Genomic DNA, 20885 nt, shown 5'->3' with positions numbered 1-20885 from the left:
TGCTGATATAAAATATATTATTTAAACTCACTAGATGTTAAAAAGAATTAAAAAAAACAAGGAGGAAATAAGTAAGTTTAAATAAAGGAAGAGCAAATATGAGAATTTTTGATGAACTCACTCTTGATTTATTTCCTCTTATGTGAGAGAAAGAAAAAGGAGAACAAATAGTTAGCTGAAAGAAACTGAGAAAATGACCCAAGTCAAATTAGAGATTTTCTCAGGTTAACATTTTACTCTCAGTTGCACTGTGCCTTTTTATGCCTTTTCTTTTCTTTTCTTTTCTTTTCTTTTCTTTTCTTTTCTTTGAATTTGAATTCAAATCAAATTTGAATTTCTGTGGTCTTTGAAAATATTCTGTATCTGAGGTTCAGTTCTCATTATATGGAAACTCTCGGTTTCTTCCCTGGAGTCCCCCAAATGTGAAGTGGGCAAGATGACTGCCTCCTCCCTTTTTGAGATCCTGATGAACTTGCCCAATAAATGTAATATGAATTCAATGACTTCCTGTAAAGATTAAGACTTTGTTAAATATGGATAGAAAATTAAAAAAAAAACTAAATATAATGTTACTGCTAGAAATCCAACCACTCTACTTTCAAAATCAAGATTTATACGTGAGAGAGTAAGTTCCAGTATGTCTGATAATAGACATTGAAAGGAACAGCAAGTGAGCAAGTTGCATTGATGAAGACTACGTGGACCCCATTCCATGATTAGGTTAGTTTTTAACTTCAAATAAAATGTCTACTTTTTTAATTAAGAAAGAGATATTCACATTTTCCTATGTGCTGTCATCATTCTGTACATACACAAAACATAACTTGATATTGTATTTGTCTCCACATCTAGACTAAAAGTTTTATGATGAAATAAGTAATGAATTGAATTTTTTTGTCTTTAGTGACTGGTGGACAGGAATGAGTTTGACACTTTTTCTCAGAGAAATTAATGCATTCCTTCAATAGATTTTCCTAATTAGATGATCTATATATAATATTTTGGTGATTCTAATGTATACATATTCAAACTAATATTAGATCAATAATGTTCTCCCACCTATTAAAAATTAGTTTATATCCCACCTATTAAAAATCAGTTTATATCCTACAGCAGAAAAGATTGCACTAACTCCAGTGACATCAGGTATTGATTTGAACATTTTGCTCTGAAATTATAAAACTGAAAGGGGCCATGTCCTTATGTCTGTGAGCTGGTGACCTCATTGATTTTTATCTGACACCTGAAATCCATGTGTGCTATTCTGTTACATTCCTCCTGCCCGTGTTAATTCCCAAGGATGTATGCTTTCTTCTTATGAAAGACTGTCTCAACCATTCCCATTTAGTAAAACAAGGTGAGTTCAATATCACATTTACTAAGACTGGCAAGTATTCTGTTTGTAATTGTTGCCAATTTCTCTTTTAGGTAGTGAGCATAAATTCTGCCTTATATAGTGGAAATAATAAGTAGTAAAGTGTGTAGGATATAACAACAGCATGCATTTTTCCAGAGAAGGCAGGAACTGAACATGAGGTAGAGTTTGGGATTGAAGAGATGAAAGCTAACTGCAACTGGAGGAGAGACCTTATGGTTTGCTGATGTATGTAAAGTTACAGGTATTAGTAGATCCTGAAAGAAGAAACAATATACTAGTGACATTGAACAGAAGAAACCCTAACACCTGTTGGCTGGTGATAATGTGCAGCTAAAGAAATGGAAAGGGCAAAGATAGCTCTTTGTTTCTTTCTTAATTCCTGTTGTTGGCTTTCTTTCCTTAGTCTATCCCTACAGGCTTGATTGCTGTCTCTTAGGAGTCTGTAATCCATTTCTCTTCTTTCTCAGCATACCATCAGCAGGCAATTCCATAGGCCCGTTTGTTTTTCTATCATCTATGTGCTCATACTTCCAAATTTGTATTTCTAGCCCAGATAGCATACTGAGTGCTAATCAATTTAACCTAGCTAGTGGTTTTCTGTACTTAGATTTTTTTTAAAGGGACCTCCAATTCAATACTAAAAGGTGTTCATTACTTATCCTACAAATCTAGCATTCCTTCAATATTGTTTTTTCAGCATCTAGCAATAGTATTCATTCAGGATGAAAGAAGATTATTAACATACTGATCTGGAAAATTTTCATTTTTATATATTTGTTTGCATGTTTTGGGACACATGTCAATTTTTGAAGTTATTATAAATCAACCGTGAAAATTGTCCCGTATGTAGGAAAAAATAAGGGCCTAAAATATTAAAATAATATTGCAGTGAAGATTAGAAATAATTAATTCATATAATCCTGTACATAGTTGGTCATTTTTAATGCTTTCTTTTTTTTTCATTTTATCAGTGCTTTTTATTTATTTTAATAATAATATTTTTGATTATATTATGTTAGTCAACATACAGTACATCCCTAGCTTTTGATGTAAAGTTCCATGATTCATTACTTGCGTATAACACCCAGTGCACCGTGCAATACGTGCCCTCCTTAATACCCATCACCAGCCTATCCCATTTTTAATGCTTTCAACAGAATTGATTCAGATTTCAAAAAATAAAATAACTGATCCATACTATTGTTTCAATTATTCCTATTTTCCTATTAACTATAACCTTCAGTGTGACTCTAATCTTGGTTCAAATACTCTTGGCTGGCAGTATTCTGATATTTTACCTGATATTAAACATTTTATTAAAAAATAAAAATATCACATTTTAAAGCCTTTCCTGGTTACTCCCTTTTCAGTTGCAGTTCAACACATATTAGGTCATTATGTTTGAGGATTCAGCTATCACACTGTGATCTCCCTGTAAGGAGAGGAAAGAGTGTTTGTTATATTGACAGTTAATTAGCAGCCTTAGTACTGAAATGGTCTGGAGATATTTAAAAAGACAAGGAAAACAAGCATGGGGAAAATTGCTTTTAAAGGAAATCACAGAAAAGCCTTCTCTATAATTCAAGTGTTCCTACAGATAGTCTTTTACATATCATACATAAATATATTTATATTTATATAATTGTCATATATATATGTCAAACCCTGGTTCTGTTTACAGTGTCAACACTGCTCATGGTGTAATGTATATTTTAACTTCTGGAAACTGCAAACTACATAGTCATTGTCCATTGTAGTCTAACTGATACATGTTAGGACATGACTTAATTTTGGCTTTGTGTATGTGAAATTCAGCAGTGGTGTTGATTTTTTTTTGAAACATTTCTAAGGTATTTCATTGATAATTATAATGATATAGGAAAAAGGGATAGTTCATCAAGTATTAAAATGATTCTGAATCTATCAGTGACCATTTAAATAAGACAATTGTTAAGTCTATCAAAGTTTCAAATCTTCTTTATATTCTCAGTAAGCTCAAAGTCTGAGCTATCATTTATGTCATCAGAGGTTATGAGTACTGAAAACTACAGCACAAATTAGGAAAAAATATCAATTGGATCCCATTAATTGAATTCCATACATAAGTGGATACAACTGCATCCTCTATTTTGATTATTAAATTTCGTTATTGAATGTTTTGTTGATATTTAGACAATTTTAATTTGTGGATTATTAAACATATATATGAAATTATTTTAAATCTATCTTTCATTTATGGAAAACTAGCCTAGTATGTGACTGCATCCTACTAACCTGTGAAACAAATTCAATGTGATTCAAAAAGCAGACAAAAAACCAATATAACAGGTATTCATATTTTTACTGTGGGTTCTTAACTAAAATATGAGCATTAATCTATCTTTCCACAGAATTTGGGTCCTTATTAACCTGGTGTATGAGGGGTTTTTTGTGGAAATAGCTATAATACAATTATGATGGGATCAACCTCTGTTATTGTTCTTATGTTCATCATCTTCTCACCATGGGTGAAAAATTTCCTTTTATACTATATTCATGCCATTTTTCATGCTGGGGACAACATTCATTTCATTGGTTTATGTGCTTTTCTGTTAGCCTCACAATTCAGTTTAAAATTACAGAGAAGTAACAGTAATGAGAGGTCATATGTTTACATGTGTCTATTCTTAAAAGCCTGTTCCAAAATTCTTCCATCGCTTTGGTTATGACTCCTATTATATAATACCGTTGTTAAGGTTTTCAAATTTAAAGCATGTCCCTCTCTGAAAGATCATTCTAATTTCTGTCATTGAAGAATATCCTCACGGATTGTTTAGGATTGTTCATCCCCTCTCTCAACCTGAGCATTTAGAACAACAAATGTGTGCTATCCAGTATGCAGAAATTATTTGAGGAATTCCATCCTTGTAATGAATTCCGTCCCACGTTATTTTTTTGTTGGGCTCCACATCAGGGCTGCTTGTTTCTCCTGTAGAGGATGGGTATTCCATGTTATTAAGGAGTATGAAGAGGTCCACTCACTCCCTGTTCATAAGTCTGATTGTAAACATATCCATACCTCTTTCTCTAGGCTCTGTGGCCAAGTTATCAAGGCATCATATAAATCTTGATGAAGCAGTAGAGCTAAAAATATTTTACTAATTATTTATACTGGCTTATGAATAAAATAATTTAATAATTAATTTTCATCTTGATTAAGATGCCTTTAAAAGGATACCTCTGAAAATTAATAATATCATTCTCTGTTATTGAGTGGATAATATGAGAAATTTCTTGATATGATAAAATCAAATCATCAGATTTATCCTATGTCTGATATTTGTTTTCTATTTTTATTTTTTTCTGATTAGATTTTGTTAAAAGGAAATTGTGTCTTTAGTATTGTCATAATTTCTATTATAAGCCCTTTCACTATTTGTACATAAAGGCTTTTGTTTGTGAAGATTTTCCTGCCTATTACTGCTTACAATTTGATCAGTACTGAAACTGAGATCTAAGAGAAATATTTCAGCTACTGGTAATGAATATTTAGATGTTTTACTTCTGAGACATTTTTTAAAAAATAATTATACTTTATACTTTAGATATGCATTAGTTGCAATATCTGAAATAGGAAATATGCAAGGTTTTGTTAGTGTTTTATTTCAGTTATTCTTATTGAGAAGACAAATACTGTTTCCTTTAGAAAGAGATGGCCACATATTTTAAACTGTTAAACTCTAAGCATTTTATTTTGAAGTTTAAAGCACAGATAAATATCCATATATTATTAAAGTTGGATGTGGTTCTTTAGCTGTATGTATTCATATACAGTCTCATGCATACACACATATATACACATATTCTCTCTCTCTCTCTCTACACACACACACACACATATATATACATATATATATACGTATATATATATATGTATATATATATGTATATATATATATAAAACTAGACAGTGACAACCCAAGTTAACGATAGCCCATTCGATGGCAGTCAGTATATAAAGGAAGATTAATTATCTCCTTCTAGAACTACAAATCTGTTCATCTTAAGGAAATAAAGCATATTTTCCATGTTTTTACCTTTAAAATATTCACTATAATGAATTTATTTTATTACTCATACTTTCTTACTTGCATGAAAATTTATATCATATTTACTATTCATACAGAAACAGAGATAACTCTAATGAGACTTATAAGTAATTCTGGAATGGTGAAATGACATTTGATTGCAGGTTGTATTCTGGCTGAAATCTTTTTCTATTCTAGGAAAGATCATACCCAAAAAGGGAGATTTCTTAGAAATGGCAGCAAAGCCTCCCATGACAGATTGGATATCGCATGTTCTGCAGGATCTCTTTGTCTTGATACCTAGCTTTAGAAAAGCCAAATGTGTCTAAAATGTTAAAAGAGAAACCTCTAAGAGGGCACTTTAAAGAAACTTCAAGTATTTTGAAGGTCTAACATTTAAAATGTTTACTACAAAAATTTGTCAGACATCCTACAACTTTTTCACTTTTCTCAAGTCACAAAATTATAAGAAAATATTGATGGACCAAATATACATAGCATTTATATATTTATATAATATAATATTTAAAATGAAATTGAAACCATAATAAAATTAAAAAGAAAAATAAGTCCAAACACAAAGCTGACTTTTAAAACGAACATTTCCCAAACATGATAACATTCTCAGGTTCCAAACTTAGTTCCAATTTAAAACACATCTTAATCTCTGTCATTAATTTATTTTCTTAACCCAGATCCACAATAAAGGAAGATACCCTACAATTTTCAAGGAAAATATCTTTGAAATTCCCTATATTTTTCAGGGAAATTGCATTCTAATTAATATATCTCTCAATTGTATCTTCTATCTTTCTTCTGGTTTATTCAAATCAGTATTTATACATATACTGTTATCTTTCATTTAAAATCAAGCAAACCAGAAATAATTTTAATAACTTATAATATAAATGCTTAAGTCATATAGAAATATACCAAAAAGAAAACTATGTGAAAAAGTGTACCTATTACTCAGCTCTATCAAATGCTATCATTTTCCATACTTAAATACTTACAATTAAATATGTGACATGGTTTATTTAGTAGTCAAGACCTATAGACCCCTCTCCCTAATAATGTTCCTGTCCTTCCTTCATCAGACAATCAGAACCTGAATTTGGTAGTGTTTAGTTCACTGGTGATAGGCTGGACATGTTTTCAAATTTTTATTGACCACTGGAGGAACCTTTGTTAATCATTATTATCATGTTGTTTACATTCCCTTCGGACTTTTCTTCCTCACTTGATTTCTTTTGGGCTGTATATATAATTACAGGATACTAACTTCTGTTGGTTATATGTATTACAGATGTATTATTTGAGTATGTGTTATCCTTGTTAAGTTTTATTATTGTGTCTATTTTTGAAATTTAATGTAATTATATCAGTATTTTATTCTTGCCTATTTCTTTATGTTGTTTAAGAAATTATTGTTTATTATAAAATACGGTATTTTAAAATGTTACCTTTTCTATTAGGCTTTTGATTTACCTAAATATTTTTGTGTGTGTGTATAAGAGTATTTTATTTTGTTGCCATATGGAAAACCAATTCTTTCAGCATCACTTATTGAACATTTAATCTTATTTCCACTGGTTTGCAATGCCTTCTCTATAATACATCATCTTTTCATATATATTTGAAACTATTACCAGGTTTGCTATTCTGTATCACAGGTATTTTTCACTGTGTAAAGTTATACAGAATTATTTATTGTGATTTCAGAACATGAGAGAACTTCTAATTTTTTTCTTCAAAATACACTTATCTATACTACACAGCAAGAGCAATGAGAATAAATGCAGTTAACTACATGCAACAAAATGGATGGATCTCTCAAACACAGTATTTTGTAAAAGAATCCAGATGCAGATGTATATATGCCTTATGATTCCATTTACATAAAATTCAAAACCAGGCAAACTAGTCTATGATGTTAGAAGTCAAGATTGTGGTTACTTTTGGAGAAAGATATGACTGGAATAAAGCAAAGGGTATGGGTGGGAGGTTTATAGCATCGATAGCTTTCTTATCTGGGTGTACATTACACTAGTGCTCACTTTGTTTTAAAGATTTATTTATTTATGTGTTTATTAAATTTATTTGAGAGAGAGAGCATGCGTGAGTGAGCAAGTGGGGAGAGAGAGGGAAAGGGAGAGAAGCAGACTCCCCGCTGAGCGCAGTACCCAACCAAGGGCTCTGTCTCAGGACCCTGAGATCATGACCTGAGCCAAAATAAAGTGTTGGACTGACTGAGCCACCCAGGCACCCCATTAGCACTTACTCTGTTAGAATGTATTAAGCTGTGTATTCTTATGTTTTTATGTGATAAATGAATTTACATAAAAACATTCTTTGTTATTCTTGACAATAGCACATTGTCAAGAATCTCTCTTGGGGCGCCTGGGTGGCACAGTGGTTAAGCGTCTGCCTTCGGCTCAGGGCGTGATCCCGGCGTGATGGGATCGAGCCCCACATCAGGCTCCTCCACTATGAGCCTGCTTCTTCCTCTCCCACTCCCCCTGCTTGTGTTCCCTCTCTTGCTGGCGGTCTCTATCACTGTCAAATAAATAAATAAAATCTTAAAAAAAAAAAAAAAAGAATCTCTCTTATCTTTAGCTTTTTTTTTCAACTTTCATTCTTACCTAAACTCATTATGATCTGATTTCTTTTTCTTAGAGAACTACTACCATGCACTTACTAAATTCACTAAGAATTTTGCTTTAACAACACACAACGGAAAATATATATATAAACTGTCAGTTAGTCTCTCAGTAACACAAGACATGATTGAACATCTCTCTTTAAAAAAAAATGCTATCTTTTTGTGGGTTTTGTGGTAACAGATTCTCTTCCCTTTCTACCTACATACCTGACTACTCTTTTCCAGTATATGTCACTGGCCTTTCTCTGCCCATACAAAAGTGGCCGTTTCTTCTACCATTTTCTGAGGATCCTACTCTGTTCTCTCTGATTTCCGTGAATGTTCATCTTCACTGTCAGATCTTCAGTTGCCATTTGCATAATATGTGGATGAGTAACTGTAAGCCTAATTCCAAAGGAGTTCCCAGTTTTTGGTCTCCAGATCCAAATGCAACTGTTGTCTATCTCTCCTGAATAGTCTGACAGTTACCCAGATAGAATTCATTTTTTTTTCTTTTCAAACCATTTTCCTTTTTGGAGTTTCAATAGCTAGAAATCTAACAATTACCCTGGTGTTCTATCACTTTTTTTTCTCTGTCAATTCTCATGAAATAAATTAGTAACAATAATGGGTGTGGCAAATTAAAGATGGCCAAAAATAATTTTTTGATATACCCATAAAGAGTTAAGGTCAATGATCCCTCACCTTTCATCTGGGTAAGGTTTGGTATCTGCTTTGACCAACAGAATATGGAAGAAGTGTCAGCTTCCAGGACCTGGACTTAAGAGCAGTCTCTACTATCTGTTAGAACACTCATGTAAGAAGTCTGACCACCATGCTGTGAGAAAGCTAACATAGCATGTGGAGAGGACTTAGGTAGAGAGAGAGATGACTTACAAGCTCTAATTAGGTCAGCCATCCCAGCTCTACTTAGGTAGAATAAGTTCTAGATTGTTCCCATTTGAAACCATTCTCTGTCTTAGACCCGGAATGACCCTCAAAAATATGAACAAACTATGTTTAAAACATGTCAGTGTTTCTCTGTCCACACATTAAGTTGAAAAAACTTTAAATGACATAGAAAGACCACTTTGTACCCCCACCTCTATCTGCATTTTAACATCACCTTTCATAATTCTTTTCCTGTTTGTTTCAAATTCTAGTTTCCTGGATCTTTGAATTTCATTTTTTAATTTACTTTTCTACATATGCTGTATTATTTTCTAAAATCCAGTCCACCACCCCACATCTTTTTTTAAGGATTAGTTTTACTAGAATCAGTTCCTCTAATAGGATTTTAAGGTCAATATAAGGCTGAGGTGCTGGTGTAGGTCTCAAAGCATCCTACAAGTAGGGCTGTCAAATCTTCCATCATTCTGTATTGGATGAGTGTGTTAATCTGTTTATCTTCCCTACTGGGAGCATCTGAGCTCCTTCTGGGTAAGGGAGTATGAGCATTTTACTATGATAAATTCAACACTGAGCAAGTACTTATCACATTTTATGCTGCAAAATAGGTTGAGGAAGAAATAAGTAAATAAATGAATGGTGAAGCTCATAAATTATCAGTGTAAACAAAATTAAAAAGGTAATTTTATAAGGGACACCTAGGTGGCTCAGTTGGTTAAGTGTCCAACTCTTGATTCAGGCTCAGCTCATGCTGAGCGTGGAGCCTGCTTAAGATTCTCTCTCTCCCTCTCCCTTTGCCCTTTTCCCCCTCAGTGCACATGCTCTCTCTCTCTCTCTCTCAAAAAAAAATAATTTTATAAATAAATACACTAAGAGAACTGATTTTTTTTGAAAATCCAGTTACATCCATTTTTATAAAATGTTTTCTAATTTTGCTTCATAGTAATACCTCGCAATTATTGACTGCTTGCTATGTGCTAAACACTACAACTCTTCTGACTAATTTAATCTTCACAACTCTATGTTGTAGGAGTTTTCTGTCTCCATATCATAGGTGAGGAAACTGAAGTTCAGAGAAGTTAAAGAAAATGCCTAAGGTCACATGACTTCTCACAGGCAAATCTAGGAGTAAACTTGGGTCATCTTTATTAAGACTCTTTCCCCTGAACTTGGCTACCTCTCTTTTGAATACAAAAGTTTGCAGATTTGTTTTACTTTAAGTGGGAGATATCTATAGGAAAGAATTTTATTTTATTTTTTTTTGTTTGTAAGGATATAGTTCTCTTGAGTCATGTTTATTACATAGTGGTATAATTTTAAGTATTTGAAGAAGTAAAATCTTTTATCCCTTATAACGAGTGATACTGTAACTCTGAATAATAAATATTCAGAATTCTCTGTACATACTATCAAATATTTTTATTTTATTTTTAATAGGTGACAGGCTTAAGATACATACAAACAACAGCCTGGCATCATCTATCTAAGAAGTAGTGAATATTTTTCCTGGATTCCTAAGAGGTACATTGATTTTGAGGCAGTTGGAAAAATTGATGTGTAACCTATACTGGATCACATCTGAAGTCAACTACCTTGTCCTATCTATAGTTATCCTATGCTGACAGTCCAACTCAGTTTGTTTATTTCAATCAATTTTTCTCAAGTATGACTCTAAATAAATAGAAAATATTTAAGATCACCTACTCCAAGCTAATCAAATCATGTAGATCAGCTCTGTGCAATATTGGAGTAGACAGTATTCCACTATATTTAGAACCATGCTGTTTTCCCATTCCTAGTTTTTTCATTATACCTAAGACATTCTGATAGGACCTACAGCAGGTACATGGGGCTATCTGTGGAATCAACTAATTGAGATGTATGGTGTTATATCTACACTGAGTAAAAGTGATACTGCTGAGTGGCTACCTGGCACCAGGCATTAGAAGGCTGAATCATTGTCCCTCCCACACTGTACAACTTGAAATTGTACAAATAATTAAATTTTTTCTTACGAGTTTCCACATGCATTATCACATTTGATAGTCACATAAATCTCAAAAATTCTTGAGATAATAGGAGTCTGGGTTTATATATTAGAAATCTGAAACTAAGAGTCGAATGACTTAACCAAGGTTATATCTATCAGAGATAGATATCTATCTATCTTATCTATCAGAGATAAGAACGGAACCCAGAATTTCTGTTTGTTAATGTAAAATCTTAAAAGATGAAATAAGCATTAAGGAACCTATTTGGTACTTTGATTACCTTAAATGAGCCATCAGGGGGAAAATATTTGGATTCATCAAAAGTTGAAGTTTTATTAAATAAATGCAACCAAATTTAGAGGTGCAAGGGAGTTTAGGATACTGGTGAAGATATGTTGCTGAAATGATAGGCCATGGCTATCTCATTAGGTAGGAAGGAAGTGACAATAACAGAGGAGTGGTTTATTGAAAGAAAGTAAAATGGTCAGTACTATTGTGATTGTGACCTAAATTTTGACTGTAGGAATGGGTTACTAAAATGGCAGAAATTAGGTCAGTTGAAATAAGGTTGTGAAGAGATTGACAGAGAAGGCTTTGGGATTTGGAGTCCCTTAAAACAATGACAGGTCTTGAGGTGAAGAAGAAAACTGAACCAGGGTTCAATGGATGTGGTGGACAGGAGTATATGGCAAGAAAGAATGGAGAAGGCAAAATGTAGAATAGAAAGTGGTCATGTAGCTGAAGGTCTCAGCATGCAACAGAACTGGTTTTGTTATCTTATAATTGTGGTGAAGTAACAGGGATCAAGAAGGAGTAAGTACAAATCCCATCTCTGAGGAGCCTCGTGAATCTAAGTACTCATCTTCTGAGGAGATTGCAAGGAAGCAATTTCCTCGGGGAAGATTTAGGATTAATTTACTGCAGGAAAGAGGAGAGAGCCTTGACATAGAGTAAGTAGTCTGTTGGTTTGGGAGGGCGGTTTCAGAAAGTACAAAGAAATGAGAAATGGGGAAGAAGGTGTGTGGGGTCATGGACTGATTGGACAAATTATATAAATTAGGATTATTGCTTTGGTTGGTGGGTATGAAGGAAGTGTCGAAATGCTAGCTGTTTGAGGGACATGATGCATTATTCTCTGAAAATACTTCGATTTATAAATATTCTAAATAAAAATTCAGTAAAATTAAACTTTAAATTACTGAATACATTGTTCATTATTTAGAAGATCAAAAGAAGAAGGAAGGAAGGAAGGAAGGAAGGAAGGAAGGAAGGAAGGAAGGAGAGAAAGAAAAAAAGAAAGAAAGAAAGAAAGAAAGAAAGAAAGAAAGAAAGAAAGAAAGAAAGAAAAAAGAAGAGAAAGAGAAAGAGAAAAAGAAAGAAAGAGAAAGAGAAAAAGAAAGAAAGAGAAAGCAAGCCAAAAGTTTTCCTTTGTACAAATTTCTTTTGGTCTCAACAATGCTCTGTACTGATTTTTTGGTACTCCTATTTAATAAAGGTAACTTTTGGCTGAATTTTTCTCTAAGAATCATTGGCTTTACTTCTTTCAGCTATTTCTTTTGAAGAGAGAGAAAGAGAAAAGACAGTGTGGTTTGGCATAGGCAGGGGGTTTTCTTTTCATTATCTTGAAAATATAAACAGATGTCAAGCTGTGAATAAACATAGATGCAGTAATAACATGGTCACAGAGAAGAGATTTCTTAAGAAAAGTTTTCAGTATTTTTAAACTTCAGAAGTAAATTCATTTACCTTTATATGGCATCTATCCTTAAACACGCAGCCTCTTCTTTTCTTATCACTCTCATCATTTTTTCCCCTCTTGTCAGTCTTGCTTTGATTTTGCAGCTGCAAAGCATGTTTTTTCTTTCCAACTACTATTATCTTCTTTATATCTGGTCCCCGAAGAGGCAATTTACAAAAGTACCTAGGCTTTCAGTCATCCAATTCTCGTCATGATCTCTTACAACCCACTTTTAGCCAGTGTCTTCATTTAAGACTCCTTTTGTATGGTAGCTACTGCCCTTATGAAATTAACTGGTCTGTGTTTTTTATACATTCCCAAGCTCTCAACCTCCTTCCATACCCCTACTCGAGATATGAGTACTAATTGTCAGTACTTTGTTGTCGTCATCAGATCTCTATATTTTTCCAACTTGAAATCCCATAAATCTTCTTAATCTTCTTACTCCATTTCAAAAATGTCGGATATCTGTTCACCGTAAAAGAATTCCCTTTCTCTTTTTAGTTATAATATCAGCAACTTACCCAGCGATTTCTATATTTTACTCACTCTACATAATCTATTTACCATTTTTTTTCCTTTCATATTCTCTTCTATTCTCTTACCACTGGTCTGTATCTTTTCCCATGTCTTCATTTACCATCCAATCAATTGCAGTTCCATGGGTCTCTCAACCCATGACATGTTCTGCTTTATTCGATTTACTATCTGTACCTTTACCTGTGACATCTTCTGGTATGTTCTGTTGCCATCTAACTCAATGTGACTAGGTCAGACTTTTGAAATTTTCTGCTAAGCACCCTTCCACTCTTCCTAACTCCATTACTCTCAATTTTACCAGTGTGAAGCTTGGCATTAACTCAAATGCCTTCTTAATCTCTCCCTCAAGGCCTTATTAACTGTTTTGCTTGTATAATCTTTATAAAGATACTTCTTTCTTTATCCCTAAATTTATAGTCTTATAAATGTTCTTATTTTTATGCTTGAGTACTGTACTTTTGTTTTCCCTGATGTTTTGATTTCTCACCTATTACACTATTTTCTCATAATATGCTCACATATTGTATTATTGAAGATAATATTGCTTTTTCACAAAGACATGCATCCTGGCTTCATTTTATTATTTTGTAATAGTCTCCTAAAGGAAAAAAAAAATCAGAAGAAAAGATGTATCTTCACTTCTTGAGTTCTGCATTTTTTCATATACATTCTTATTAATATTTTCTAATATACTTTAGTATTTCATAGCTTTTTCATATATATGTAACCCATAAGGTATTAGGCATTATTTTCTCTTAACGACGTCTCGTTTAAGCAAAAATAACCCATGGGATTTATTTGTACTTAATAAGCACACATTCTAAAAATTTAGTTATTCTGTACTCCAAATGTTTTTAAGATGAGAGAATAGTTCGTATGGTTTCCAAGTCTTATAAAAATTATATTGAAATAGACCTATTTGAGATTTTGTGAAGGAGTGTTTTCTTTGGGTAAAATAATAAACCAGTTCTTTTCCAAGTTTCCTTTCTTAACTCCATAGTTCTATTTCTACAAATTCTCTTGAGACTCATTCTTACTGTTTTATCACTGCTAGAAGTTTTTTATATAATCATAGTTAAAGAAAGAAACTAATCAAATAATATAAACTTCAGTAAAACTCTCAAACAAAATTTCTAGGCAGTGTCATATTACTTTTTCAAATTTTGGTAATAAGTTGGACTCCACCAAAGGAAAGTTTGAATTTTATTTTTTCTGAATTGTGTTGAAACATCTTAATAGTATTTATACTAAGGTACCATAAATAGATTAAATGTTTAAGCCTTGTAAAAAGAGAAAGTATTTATGAGATTGCTGATAGATAAAATGGAAAATTTATGTAAAAGTAATTTCTAGGTCTTATTGTATTAAAGTTTAATTCTGACTAACACAAGCATGCTAACAGTCTTTAATATTAAGGAGATGGTTTCGGAACACCTTATATGTGATAGGGATATATCAGTATATTTCATCTTAATATTTGTGTTAATGTGGAGATGGAGTGTGGAGTGTATATGTGTATGTTCATGCACACCTAATTATTTATAGATAGTTGGCAATTGTGTAGTATTGTTGGAATAGAATGTAGAAGGGATATAAAACCATTTTCTATGTAGTAATCTGAAAAAAAAAATATTACCAAATTATTTCCTTGCCCGATGTGCAGCTAGAATTAAGTAAATGGTAATTTGAAAATACCAAGTAACCTCTTATGCCTGAATTTTTTATATTCTGATATTAAATTTTGAACAATGTGATATAAAATATTATCAAAGCTAACACCTACCTTGTGTATTGTAATTGAGAAAATAGTGCTTGATATTCTGTTCAAGTAAATGAATTCTCTTCCTTTTTTTAAAACTTTCACCAAAAGACCAAGTTATTTATTAATGTAACTTTGCTTCTAAACTTCCCCTTTATTTGAGCTTTATTTTTTTAATACATTCTTCAAGAAGAAAAGATGAGTCAAATTTCAGAAATTTCATTAGGTATCTAAGTATCTGGCATATAGAACATTTACTAGAGAGTCACTATATGAAGTAAAGGAACGAGACCCTCTGCCTATTTCTAGTAAGTTATTCATAAATATATACACACACACATTCTAGCTCATTCAGTAGAAGCTTTCAAATGAGCTCTGGATAAACATTATAACAGCTGTATTTTAAGTTGGCAGAAAATGAACTCAGTCATTTCAAAGTGTTAACTTGCATAATGTAAACAAAATTTTTGGTAAAGTATTTTCATTTTATTATACAAACTGTCAAGTCAACATAGCTGTATGAATCTTGGTTATAGGACCAATTTTCTCTAAAAGACTTTATGTTTTATAATTCCCCAAACTCAGGGATTATGTTTTTTATTCTCTTTCTTTTCAAACACAAATTGAACATGTTTTTCATCTTGGTTTACAAGATGAACTTTAAATATAGCAAAAGCTAGACAGGCCTTAGCTGTCATTTTGTGTCTTATTCTTACAACCTAGCAAACTTTCCCTTTTTTATGACTTTATGCACTAGTTGAGGAATTTGAAATAGTTTACAATTTTTTATGCTTTACAAAGTACTATTTAAAAATTAGGGACATTCTTTTAAGAGATATTGAGCAAGAGTTGATCTAAAAAGCCTATGGAAATATTATTTGCTTGGAAAAATGTATGTAGGATATTAGTCATATTCACTGTTTTTTTGTGATTGTGTATAAATATAAAGGTTGATTCTGCAATCACTGTGTATCTCTTAAGAGTAACATAAATTTGACTGTTCCTTATTTTATTCCTACTCATTCTTTGAACTAATCATAAATATCACATCATAAGGGATATCTTTTCTAACCTTAAAACTAGGTCAGCCCCCTCAGCAACTTTTAAGCTGCCACAGCATTCCGTACTTCACCAGTTGTAACTCACCCTCTTGAAATTTTTCTAAAACCTGAGGTCCATATCTCTCATATTCACCTGTCATCTTAGTCAGGGATTAGGACAAGATTTATAGGGACAGCCATGAATATTTAGAACAATACTATAATCAATTACACTTGACAATGTATGTCAAAATGGAAATATTAATTATTTTGTAGAAAATAAACCTATGGATTCACTTACAAAATTAATAAATGCATATACAAAGATGTTTTTCATCTCTGTTAAAAAAAAAAACCCTAAATACCCTTCTGTATTTAAAATAATGAGGCTAACAATTAAGTTCTTTTTTTTTTTTTTTTAAAGATTTATTTATTTATTTATACGACAGAGATAGAGACAGCCAGCGAGAGAGGGAACACAAGCAGGGGGAGTGGGAGAGGAAGAAGCAGGCTCATAGCGGAGGAGTCTGATGTGGGGCTCGATCCCACAACGGCGGGATCACGCCCTGAGCCGAAGGCAGACGCTTAACCGCTGTGCCACCCAGGCGCCCCTAACAATTAAGTTCTGATATAAAATTATTTCTAAGATATAAAACACATAAACACAATGTGCTAATCAATTTCCATAGCATATTTCCTTTTATGAAAATAAATGGTATAAAATAGCATAAATAAATAAACTAGTATAACTAAACTAGCATATTCATTTTTTTAATAATTTTTTTATTATATTATGTTAGTCACCATACAGTACATCCCTAGTTTTTGACGTAAAGTTCCATGATTCATTACTTGCGTATAACACCCAGTGCACCATGCAATACGTGCCAGCCTATCCCATTCCCCCACCGCCCCCCTCCCCTCTGAAGCTCTCAGTTTGTTTCCCAGAGTCCATAGTCTGTCATGGTTCATTCCCCCTTCTGTTTACCCCCCCTTTCTTCTTCCCTTTCTTCTCCTACCTATCTTCCTACATATTCATTTTTTATAGAAATATACCTAAGAAATTTTGTTTGCAGAGGGTATATTGTTGAAAAAGGAGGGAGGGGAGGATAAACTTTTAAGATATTTTACAGTATTCTGTTGTATTTGAATTTTCTTACAATATGCAGGTTTTATAACTTTTTATATCAATATGACTTACAGTAGTAGTGAAAATATGAGTGATTTCTTCTTGTCTTCCCAGAGGACAAGAATAAAATTCCAAAATACTGACATAAAAATTGATTATTAAATAATAATATAAAATAGACATTCAATATGTCATAGCTCACTAATTTATGCTAGAAGTATTTTATTTTAAAATAGTTGATACAATCTTTAAAATGGTCAAAATCAAAAAAGAAAGTACATTATCAAAGATTAAGAGAAATCTAGAAATATAAGTAAACGAAGTAAAATAGATTGAGAAAAGAATGTCAGTAAATTTTTTGGAACTAACATAAGTTTATTTTCCTTACAAATATTAATACACACGTGTGTTTAAAAAAACAATATTGATTAATAAAATAAGAGCTTTTTAAAATAATTCTCTAAATCACAATTTAGTAGAAAAAATAATCTTTCATGTCAGCTTAACATTCTTGACACATCCCAACACTGGTAGCCAAACTAGTCATTAAAATCATCCCTTCTGAAATCTTTAAAAAATTATAATGATTGGGGCGCCTGGGTGGCACAGTGGTTAAGCATCTGCCTTCAGCTCAGGGAGTGATCCTGGCGTTATGGGATCGAGCCCCACATCAGGCTCCTCCGCTATGAGCCTGCTTCTTCCTCTCCCACTCCCCCGCTTGTGTTCCCTCTCTCGCTGGCTGTCTCTATCTCTGCCGAATAAATAAATAAAAAATTAAAAAAAAAACTATAATCATTGTCCATAGTTGGAGATAGAAACAACAAATAAAGTGGAAGGATTCTTTTAGTCAGTTAATATTCTGCTATTTTTGCATACATGTACAAATACTTGTATTGTTTTTTGAAGTTCCACAACCTAGAATCTTATTCCCTAGAACTATATTTTCTCATTTAATAATAAAGAGAACAAAATATTTTAAACTTTTTATGTGTTTATTTTGACTACTCAATTATCTTTTATTTACACTTTATTACTTGAAGAAAATATTAGAAAGAAAATAATATTAGAAACTTATTTATTCATTGCAAATGACATATTTTTGCAGATCCTGAAAACATACTTCACTTTTCGAATTATTAAGGTTAATCTCAAAACAATATTCTCAGTCCCTTTAATAATGTTCAGAAAGCATTACATTTGACAAATTGTTCATCTCTAATTATGAGGAACTTGAATCTCTAAAAGGGAAAACTATACAAACAGGCCACGATGGCATACTTATTTAAGTGTTATTTCTATTTGATTGTTTAAAATGAAAGGTTTTAAAATGCATTTTGAACTCACACAACATCATTGATTTCAATCATGTAGTTTTCTAGGTGCTTTTGAGTGAAAGGATGTGGATCAACAACATAGTGTGTATAAAATCTTTTTGCAAATGGTTTGTGAAGCCCAAATGTGCATAAAATAACTGAGGAAGAGTGTAGAGTAAGAATAGGTGTGAGTCTAAAATTTGGATTGAGGAAGTCCCATATTTAATGACTTTACAAAATGTTTCCAAATAAAATACAGATCTTATCTATACCATACTTTTTATTAACTAAATTATCTTCTAATTTAATTCTTAACATTTTTATCTGTGGATGAATATGGCCGACTAATGTCACAGTGCCGTCAGTAGTACTGTTAGTGATGAGAAGTTAAGTCTTAACAAAGAGGCATGATAAAGTATATAAACTCAAAATGGTAAAACTGAGGTCATATATACCTATTTTATAAATAGGGGTCAGTCTCTTAGGAACACTTCACAGATCAAATTGAGTCTTCACTTTGACTTATTTTCTGTTAATATCAAATATTCTAAAGATTTCCAGACATTATTCACTCTAAATGCTTTACTGTGGCTGTTGTTGTTATTCATGGTTATGAAATATTATTTATTTAATACTAACAATATTAATTTTATTTTAATTCACCGAGACCTATGCCAATAATAGGTTTTTTAATAGTTATACTCTTTTATTTTAGTAGGTAGATGCCAAATAGCAAAAAATTGAATAATAAACAAGCAAAACAGTAAAATAATAAACAAATTAAATAAATAATAATCTCTTAGATGATTGACAGTTTTCACTGGTCATATGCAATATGCAAAATCCCAAAACGAAATATATTAAATCAGTACTGAAAAAATGTAAAACCAAAGCTAGATATGAGGTTTTTGTGGAGTCTATTGCTCAGTGAAAGACTGAGATTATAACATGTCAAAACAATACATCAATACAAAAATCTTTTTTGTTGTGAGGAAATTATGATGCCTTAGGCTTTAAATATACAAATTTAATACATTTCAAATTAACATAACCTAAGAATACGGAACCAAGAGAAAATTTTTGAATCAATACTTTGAAGGCTTTTAAGTGAATTTTGAAAGAATGGTTTACTTTAACATTGACTAGTTAGAGGAAAAAGAGATAATTAAATTCCAAAGATAGTTTATCCTCTCCACCTAAAAAGTGTCTATTTTGTTCTTGAAAAAACAAACAAGCAAACAAACAAACAAACTGCTTAAAACCAAATTAATAATCTGGGCTAAATCAGGTGTAAAGTGATGATATATTTTGACTTTAGTTTTTCTATATAACGTGGTTTTAGGTATTTGGGAGTTCAAATCTATACTGTTCTTAAGATATACTCCTTTTTTAAAAAAACTTTTTATTATGTTCTGTTAGTCACCATCCAGTACATCATGTTTTTGATGTAGTGTTCCATGATTCATTGTTTGCATATAATACCCAGTGCTCCATGCAATACATGCCCTCCTTAATACCCATCACCGGCTAACCCATCCCCCCAACCCCCTCCCCTCTGAAACCCTCAGTTTGTTTCCCAGAGTCCATAGTCTCTCGTGGTTCATTCCCCCTTCTGTTTACCCCCCTTCATTCTTCCCTTCTTTCTCCTACTGTTCTCCCTGCTATTCCTTATGTTCCACAAACAAGTGAAACCATATGATAATTGTCTTTCTCTGCTTTACTTATTTCACTTAGCATTATCTCCTCCAGTCCCATCCATGTTGCTGCAAATGTTGGGTAATCGTTCTTTCTGATGGCTGAGTAATATTCCATTGTCTATATGGACCACATCTTCTTTATCCATTCGTCTGTTGAAGGGCATCTCGGCTCTTTCCAGAGTTTAGCTATTGTGGACAGTGCTGCTATGAACATTGGGGTACATATGGCCCTTCTCTTCACTACGTCTGTATCTTTGGGGTAAATACCCAGGAGTGCAATTGCTGGGTCATAGGGTAGCTCTATTTTTAACTTTCTGAGGGACCTCCACACTGTTTTCCAAAGTGGCTGTACCAACTTGCATTCTCACCAACAGTGTAAGAGGGATCCCCTTTCTCTACATCCTCTCCAACATTTGTTGTTTCTTGCCTTGTCAATTTTTGCCATTCTAACTGGCATAAGGTGGTATCTCAGTGTGGTTTTGATTTGAATTTCCCTGATGGCTAATGATTTTGAACACGTTTTCATGTGTCTGTTAGCCATTTGTATGTCTTCATTGGAAAAGTGTCTGTTCATATCTTCTGCCCATTTTATGATTTGATTATTTGTTTCTCATGTATTGAGTTTGAGAAGTTCTTTATGTATCTTGGATACCAGCCTTTTATCTGTAGTTTCATTTGCAAAT

General features: G+C 32.4%; 1 pseudogene; it reads right to left on the bottom strand.

The window, feature by feature from the left end:
* The window catches only part of LOC123798581 (cerebral cavernous malformations protein 2 homolog), a 96482-nt pseudogene extending 80258 nt beyond the window's left edge, over nt 1–16224 (bottom strand).
* Nucleotides 16225–20885: the final 4661 nt, after the last annotated feature.

Source organism: Ursus americanus, chromosome 11 (assembly GCF_024610735.1).
Source record: "Ursus americanus isolate L20-20 chromosome 11, mUrsAme1.1.p, whole genome shotgun sequence".
Lineage (NCBI taxonomy): Eukaryota > Metazoa > Chordata > Mammalia > Carnivora > Ursidae > Ursus > Ursus americanus.
Note: the sequence above shows the minus strand (reverse complement) of the source record. Positions and strands in the feature narration are given on the sequence as shown.